Here is a 9302-nt window from a genome sequence, read left to right on the forward strand (position 1 = left end):
TAAAGAAAGTGAACAAATCACCTCCCTTAATATCAGAGTTCTACACAATATTTTGTTTTTCCTGGGTTCTTTTCTTCAATGCTTTTCCCACATACATGCACATTTTACTATAATATATGACTATAATCTCTTTAAAGTCATTTAATATATTAAAATATATTTCTGTGCTGTAAATACAGCCCTGTTGCTTCTCTAATTTATAACTAGTAGCTTGCACATTTCTGTCTTCTCCATCCTTCTCCCTTGTCCCCACATGATACCACTACTTGGTACACTACACATATATATATGTGATTCTGTTTCTATTTTTTATGATTATTTCTCTTATATCTTTAGTTTCCTCATGTAAATGATAACGTAGAGTGTTTTTCTCCGTATGACTTATTTTCCTATGTGTAACACTGTCTGGGTCCAGTCACATTGCTCCGAAAGGCAGAAATTTATTTTTTGATATGACAATGACTAAGTATTTATTATGTTATCTATATTTCACATCTACTTCAGCCAATCATCCGTTGAATGGCATTTGAGTTGTGCATCTATCCTTGGCTATTATAAATGATGTTGTTAAGAACATTGAGGGTAATATATCCTTTAAATTTAATGTTTTCATTTTTTTCAGATTTGTACCAAAACTTGAATTGTTGCAAGAAATAATGTTTCTATTACAAATTTTCTGGGCACTCTCCATACATTTTTTAAAGTGGATGCATCAATTTTTATTTCCACCAAAATTGTACCTGGGTTCCCTCTTATAGAATTTCTTATTAATATTTGTCATTTGAAGAATTTTTTTAATAACAATTTTGGTTGCTGTGAGATTATATTTCATCCTGGTTTTGATTTACAATTTCCTAATGAATAACAACATTACGTTTCTATTTCTGTGCATGAAAATCATCCACATGTCTGTTTTTGAAAACTTTCCATGAAGATCCTTAAACTGTTTTTAACTTGTGGTCTTTGTTTTTAAATATTGAGTCTGATATGCTACATATATATAATGGATAGTAACAAAATGTTGGTTTAATTGTCTAAAATTCTTCATTCTATTCTGTGTGCTGTCATAAGTCTTGCTGAAGCTTTCATTTGCTCTGCAAAAGGTTTTGCACTTCACACTTATACAAGAAGTGGAATCTGAATATCACATGGTACATCTATTGCTTCCTCAGTAAACTAAAAATTGTTATTGTTAGTTTTCCTTTTTTTCTACTTAGGAGATAGATCAAAAATAAATATTGCCTTGATTTATCTCAAAGTCAGTTCTGCTCCTTTTCTTGGTCAGAAATTGTATAGTTTCAGGCTTTCCATTTAGGAAATTAATCCATTTTTATCTTATTTTATATATTATGGAAGGAAGTGCTCTTACACCTTCATTTTACATGTACTGTCCAGTTTTCCCAGAACTACTTGTTGAAGAGACTGCCTTTTTTCCATTGTATACTCTTGCCTCCTTCATTGTAGACTAATTGACCATATGTGTGTGGGTTTAATTTAGGACTCTTTATTTTGTTCCATTGATGTATTTTTTTTAGTGCAATATTTTGATGTTTTCATTACTGTAGCCTTGTAGTATGTTCTAAAGTCAGGGAGGATAATACCCACAACTTTGTTCATTTTTCAAGGATAATTCTAGAAAATTTGTGCATTTCATATTTTTGTATAAATTTTAGTATTTTTCTCCTTGTTTTGTGAAGAAACTTATGGATTCTGTGAGAATAGAAATTTACTAAAAATAGAAACCTGGGAAAAACAGTAAAGTGTGGAGGATAAATCATACAATGTTAAACAGCAAATAGATTGCTGTATAAATCAAAGAAAAAATATAAAAAGAAATATGACTACAAAAACAAAGTCCATGGGGTATAGCCAAAGGAATATTAATAGGGATGCTTATAGCAAAATAATCCCACTTATACAAAAAAGAAACATCTCTCTTATATAACATAATCTTACAAACAAAAGATGTAGCAAAATAATAAACAAACTTGTTATTAGAAGGAAAGACATCTGAAAGGTCAGAAAATAAATTAATAAAATAAATATTAAAAATAGAAACATCTAATCAAACTAAATAACGCCTTTTAAAAGAAAAATATAATTGATAAACTTTAACTAGACTCATGAGCAAAATAGAGAGTACAAATTAATAAGCTCCAAAATAAATGAGAAGTTTCAGCTTATATCAAAGTAACACAAAACATCATAAGAAGACACAACAAATTATATGCCAATAAAAATGGATAACCTAGAAGAAATGGACAATGTCTTAGAAAAACTTAATCTCCAGGATGGAATGAGAAATAGAAAATATGAACAGATTATCACTAATGAAATTGAATGAGTAATTAAATAAAATCTCCCATGAAACAAAATTCCAGCCCTAGTCAGCGTCACAGGTGACTCCTGCCAAACATTTAGAGAAGAGCAATCAAAAATACATCTCAGAGAGTTCCAAAATTTTGAAGAGGAAGGAAGGACTCCTACCCCACCAATCTGTATCACACTATTAATAAAACTGGAACAAATACCACATAAAATTTCTGGTTAAATACTACTGATAATCATAGATGAAAAATCATCACTAAAATGTTAGCAAAGCAAACAATACATTAAAAGGTTTATACATTATGATTAAGTCCATTTCCTTCCAGGCATTCAAAAGTAATTCATTACCCAGAAATTAATTAATATGATACACCACACTAACAATTTGAAGAATAAAAATTATATGGTCGCCTAGAAAGAGTCATAAAATATTGTGACATATTCAGTATCTATTTAAGATTATATTTCTCCTCAAAGTGGGCATAAGGAAACATACTTCAACACAGTTAAGGTCATATATGATAAGAACTCATCTAACATGACACCCACTTATTAAAAGCTGAAAGCATCTCCTTTAAGAGTAGGAGGAAGAGAAGAATTCTCACTCTTATCACTTTTATTAAGTATCGTATTGGAAATTCTAGCCATAGCTATCCAAAATAAAAGTAAATAAAATATAGCTATTTCAGAAAAGGAGTAAAAGTATCTGTTTGCAGATGAAATACTTTAAACAGAAATCCTATAGAAGATGCCACAATACTACGAGGCTTATCAATGCATTTGGTAAAATTTCAGAATGTAAAATTAACATACAGAAATCTTGCATTTCTACACACTAACAACAAGCTAACAGATAGAGAAAGTAAGGGAACTGTATCATTTACAGTTACATTACAAAAAATATCAAGGAATGTATCCATCCAAGGAGGTAAAGGATCTATACTCAGAAACCTATAAAATATTTATAACACAAATTGAACTTAATGCAAACAGATGAAAGGATATACTCTGTTAATAGATTAGGAAAAAAATATTGTTTAAATGACAGTACTAGACAAGAAATTACACAAATTAAATTAAGAGCCTTTTAAAATACCAAGGGCATTTTCAGACACTTAAAATAAATAATTCTTAAATTTACATGTAAACACAAAAGAGTTGAAATCACAAGAAAAAGAAAAGGAAAGAAAACAACCAAACTAAAAACACAAACAACTTTGACATAGTACAAAGAGGATGTATAACGGTCCCTATTTTTAATCTATAATAGAAAGCAATAGTACTAAAAAGAATATGGTAGTGGCACGAAAGAAACAGAATAATGGAACACAACACAATGCCTAAAAATGAAATCAGAGAGTTATGGTCATTTAGACCATTATAAAAATGAATATTCAGTGGGGGGAAAGTAACAAACAGGCACATGAAATCAGTAAATATAACTAACCATCTGAAAAATGCAAGTCCATAACACAATGAGATTTTATGTCAGTCCTGTCAGAATGACTATTATCAAAAAGATAAAAATATAAGTTTTGGTGAGGATGTAAGAAAAAGCACCCTGATTCACTACTTGAGTGAATGTAAATTTGTGCTGCCACTGTGGAAATCAGTATGGAGTTTTATCTAAAAATTAAAAATGAAATATGATCTAACATTTCCATATCTGGATACTTATTGCAAGAAAATAAAAACACTAATCAGGAAAGAAAAATTCAAACCTGTATTCACTGTGGCATTATTTACAATACCCAGGATATAGAAGAAAATTAATTGCTCATCAATAGATGATGGGTAAAGAAGATGTGTGCTTATAGTATATATATCAACCCATCTATTAACTAGAGATTTATATATATGTATATATATATAATATAAACACACTAAATATATATATAAATATATCTATATAATTCAGTGGGTTATTACTTAGCTCTAAAAAGAATAAGTTCTTGTCATTTGCAACAAATGGGTAGACTAAGAGGGTAATACGCTAAGTGAAATAAGTCAGACAGAGAATGACAAATGCTGAATGGTTTTACACATATTTGGAATTTAAAACAAATGAAAATAACAAAACATAAATGGAGATATAGATATAGAAAGAAACAGGTTGCTCACAAGAAGGAGGGAATTGTGGTGAAGAAAAAGAAATAGTTGAGGATAATTAAGAGAGAATATTTTCCAGTTGAAAATTAAATGAGTCAGGGACAAGAAATATACAGTATGGGGAATAGTCAATAACTATGAAATATTTTAAATAGCAAAATATAATAAATAGATTTAATATTGTGATCAGTTTTAAATGTATTAAAAAAAGCAAACAGTATGTTATGTAAGAGAAACAAACAGTTTTATACATTAAAAACAAACAAACATACTTATAGAAAAAAATTAGATTTGCAGTTAACAGAGGCAGGAGACAGACTTGTAGTATTTAGTGGGAAGAATTCAGTGGGCAGAAATCAGAGACTAGTGTTCAAAGCCACAGCCAAATTTTGTACTTTTGCCAATAGTCTAGTTTTCCCAGGTAGAAGTCTACAGATGGACAAACAAACAATATTCTTCTTTAGGGTTTCTAATTTTGAAAGTAAACTGTAGCTTTTGACTTATCAGTGTAGAACCATGTTATGATGATCACAGTAAGACCCACTGTCTGATAAGAGAGCTGGAAACTAGCTGGTGAAACAGCCCATCTGAACCCCAGACTGCTAATGTAAGCAACAACATAGCCATCATCAGAGTTAAGCTGACAAATTTAAAGCTTGATGTTTCTGTTGTAGGAACAACCACTGCTGTCCAGACACAGATCTCCTGCTGCAAATGGGCTCTTTTCTTCTCTTGGTAAAGTCATATTTATATGATGATGCTAGAGTTTACCCTGGCCCATTTGCCCATTCTCCGGATTATCAAAAGCTTTCATCACAACTGGTGACACATTTTCAGGACTCAATGTTTCCATTCTAGTCTTATCGGCTGACACTGGCTGCATGATTGTGAGCAGAAGCCTTAGGCTCCCTGACCTAGCCTACAATTTTTCCAGCATTTCAGGGCATATCACATTCTGAAAATGCTTCACCTTTTATTTTAAATTAATGGGAAATAGTCAAAGTCTTCCATGAATATTTTATATTTCTTAATATCTGCAGAAATTTGGTATTCTTGTAGTTGGACAAATTTTTAATTCTACCACCCTCACCACTTTGTAGTCCACACAGTTTGGTTTGCAATTTGGTTACTGAATACGACCACCGCAACCAAAGGGTTAGTACCTCTTTGATACTTACTGTGTGAAGGTTAGAAGGGGCACTAGTTTTGTGGGGTATTTAAACCTATATAAAATTATTGCAATATCACTCTCTCTTCTGGATAAACCTCTGATTCTAAGAAGTAAATTAAATAGAAGGCAGTATAGTTATTGGCATGGGGAAGAGAATCAGCTATTTTGGGGTGGGTGGGTGATAAAGAGACAGGAAAAAATCCAGCAAATGATAATGGAAAGCTTTAGGACTCTGGAGGCATGAATTAAGAAGAAAATAATACTTTGTCTCCAGTACCTACCTCCAATTACTGTCTTGATTGACAAGGCCTTGGACTATGAAAATAGCTAGTTTGTGGTGAAGAGTAAAGACCATAATGAAATACTTTGAAAACCATGAGAGTTTTATTGTTTCAGGAAAGTAGATTTTGCTTAAAGTCAACATGTATTTTTCATTCACTAAATACTAAAATGCATCCTGTGGCATGTGATGTGCTTACTGTGCTGGTATTCAAGTAAGACAAGGAAAGGGGGATAGACAGAAAATATCTGGTGGAGGTGATTTCTGTGCTGAGACTGGGGATGTCTAAATAGGTAAAAGGAGGATATCCTAAGTCCAAGGCTGAGCTGGAGCAAAAGATGTGAGGTTGGATTTAATACGGTTGACAAGCATTTGCCTGGGTGTATCTCCAGAAGCATAGAAACATAAAGATATGCCAAGGTTGTCAGATGCCAGATCTAAAAATAAATTACTAAACTATGTTGAACTTGTGGGCTTAGATTTGGAAAGGCATTAAGTGCAACCCTGAGGATGTAAGCTTGTCTTTGGCTGGAACATAATTGTAACATAAAATATTCACATGAAAATATAGTGTAGAGTCTTGAGGGGAGGAAAAGAAAGCTCCAATTGGAATGCATTCAAAACAGCACAAAGAAGACCATAGATAAAATTACTTCTTAAATTCTACCACATGCTGAATGTGCCATCTGAGACTACATCATGTGACCTGTATCATACCAGGGATGACAATTTAGAGACCATGATCCCTGGGCCTGTTCTAGTATTTATTTCCCATTCCAACCTATCATAACTTACACATTTAATACTTTCCAGGTTGAACCAGAAACCACTAAGTTATTTTCCCTCTCTCCATATTTTAGTCTTTTTCCAAATTCTTCCATTTTGTCTTATTCCTTATAGAAATAATTTAAATTTACACCCATATTGTTCCATCAAATGATCATATCAATCAAATATCTCTTTTCTTTTTTGAATGGTAGCTTAGTCTCCCATTTAACACTTTACTGTGTTTTAAAAAAATATAAGGAAAATGCAGGTACACATTTATGTTTATTGTTCAAATAAGAAAATTGTAGATATTTGTCAACATTTGCCAACATCAATTTCAATCTTTGTTATCCTGCATAATCTGGTAGTCCTCTGGTAGATAATTTGTAATTAGGCTGACGTTCATAAACTGAAGATGGCTGATGAGTTGGCCTTGAAAGAGAGGTAGCTGATGTATCAGCTATCACTGGCACTGGGAACCGTGGGTTGCTTCATGGTTGAAGTTTAGAAAAACGACCATCATTGGCAGATATTTTGTGATATCTATTTGGAAAAGTAGAAGGCTCAACCATCAGTCCAAATTAATTGCTCTGTATGGGAGACAAGATGCTGTACTGAGAAGTAGAAGTTGTAGTTGTAATGAAGTTCACAACACAGCCATTTGCTTGAGTGTAGCTGCTTTCAGATTGCCCGTGAAAAGTGGTCCACTGATTTAAAATAGCACGTTGATCCACTGCAGGTTTTCTGGTGGTCTAACTGACTTTGATGATGGAGGAAAAAAATCACCTCTGATCATGGTATTTGTATCACAAATTTTGTGGCTAGTAGAGGGCTTTCTTATTAGAGGCATGTTTAAATTTGCAGAAGGTAAAAATGCACTTTCTCCACTAGTGTCAGCACAAAATAACAATTATTTTTAACCACATTTCCTCCTCCTTTAAATTGCTTCTTGTTAAAATCTTTAGCCAATAAAGATACCAAAGAGGCATTTTAATCCCAACTCTTCTATTTATTCTCTCTAAAAGCAGGGGAAAGCCTCGTTTAAAATTTGGATTATGGTAGGTCTGCAGCTACAACAAAATGAGAAAGATTTTAGTAATATTTAAATCAAAATACAAGACTAAAATAAGCCTAACCTATAAAACCTCAGATTTCACGTTTACAATGCAAAGATAATATCATCAAAATATGAATATAGCTGATGATATTTTGAAGTTCCTTATTTGGAAAATACACATTTAAATAGTATAGTCATCAAATTTAAGAAGTTAGCATTTGCAGTAACGGTGAGTGCCACTTTTGAAAAGCAGCTTTAATACCTTTATTTAGGTTTCAGATAAGATTTATATTTGCTAGCAAAGTTTCTCATAATCTTGAATACTTAAGGCACTGTCTTCATTTTTAGAAAAAATAAAGAATTTTAGCCTTAGTAGTTTTATACAATTTTCAAAATCTAGCTTTACATTTATATTACCATAGATTAAATTAGAAAATAAAATTTTATATATAAGTTACCAAGTCATAGCTAAAATTTCTGAATTCCTTGCTTAAAACATAGACTTCTTTTTCTTCTGCCAGAAAGTCAGCTAGACAATCAGATCACTGAAAATTCTGCCGCACTTTACTAAACCCATAAAGGTTAAGCTGTCTAACTAAACTTTTCATACTCCCAGTTTCAAATATTGTGAAATGGGCCTTTCTTTACAAAACTTTCTTATTAAAGACATCTTCATCAATCACTATGGAAGTTCAGTTATCATCACACCAGAGGGATATAAATTGTCCACTCCCAGCCATTTTCCACAGTTTTCTTGGAAATGTCAGAGAACGAAAATAATTATCTTCATCTGTTTCAAAGACACAATATGTGTAACATGGTTTTTTTTTTAATCAAGGATTCTTCAGACTAAGTCTGAAAATCATTTTCTTCAATCATACACCTAAGTCCAAGTCCCCAGAGAATGTTTGATCACACAATAGAGATCTACTGGAGTTTCCTGAACCAGTTCATCCATCTGAAGGAGACAAATCTTGAATTTCTGAAGAAATATGTGCCATCTCAAATAACTTTTTCTACAGCTACTTTTCAAATTTGCATGATTTTGAGCACTGCAGCTTCCAATGCTGCTTAGGCAAGCCTGCACAGTTAAACTGCTAGGCCATTAAAATGGTTCTTAACCTGAGTAGCTGTGACATCACAAAACGACTGGTCTCCTAGCAACCCAAGTGTAAAATTCAGCCAGTGTTTCCTTCTCATACATCCAGTTAAAATGAAACATATAGGATGAATATTTTTATAGTGTGATATGCAAATATTTTCCCCTTAAAATCTTTTTAAATAATTTAATTTTGGGGTTTTGAAATGAAACCAATCTACTTCCTTTTGTACAAAAATTTATACCAGATTTGTGAACAGAGTATAAATAATGCACAAAATAAAAACAAAATGTTGAAGTTTTGGAAACAAAGTGAAATTTGTGTAAAACATTACAGAAAAGGTACAACAATTTCATGATCATTTGTAATTAAATTGAAACATAATTTGATTTGGAAACAGAAGTAGTTATTTATCTGTGTACTTTATATTAAGTAGCTCTATATTTAAAATATGAGCAGAATAAATATCAGTTTATTTGGTATGTTTGT

The sequence above is a fragment of the Vicugna pacos genome, unplaced genomic scaffold (genome assembly GCF_048564905.1).
Source record: "Vicugna pacos unplaced genomic scaffold, VicPac4 scaffold_14, whole genome shotgun sequence".
Taxonomy (NCBI): domain Eukaryota; kingdom Metazoa; phylum Chordata; class Mammalia; order Artiodactyla; family Camelidae; genus Vicugna; species Vicugna pacos.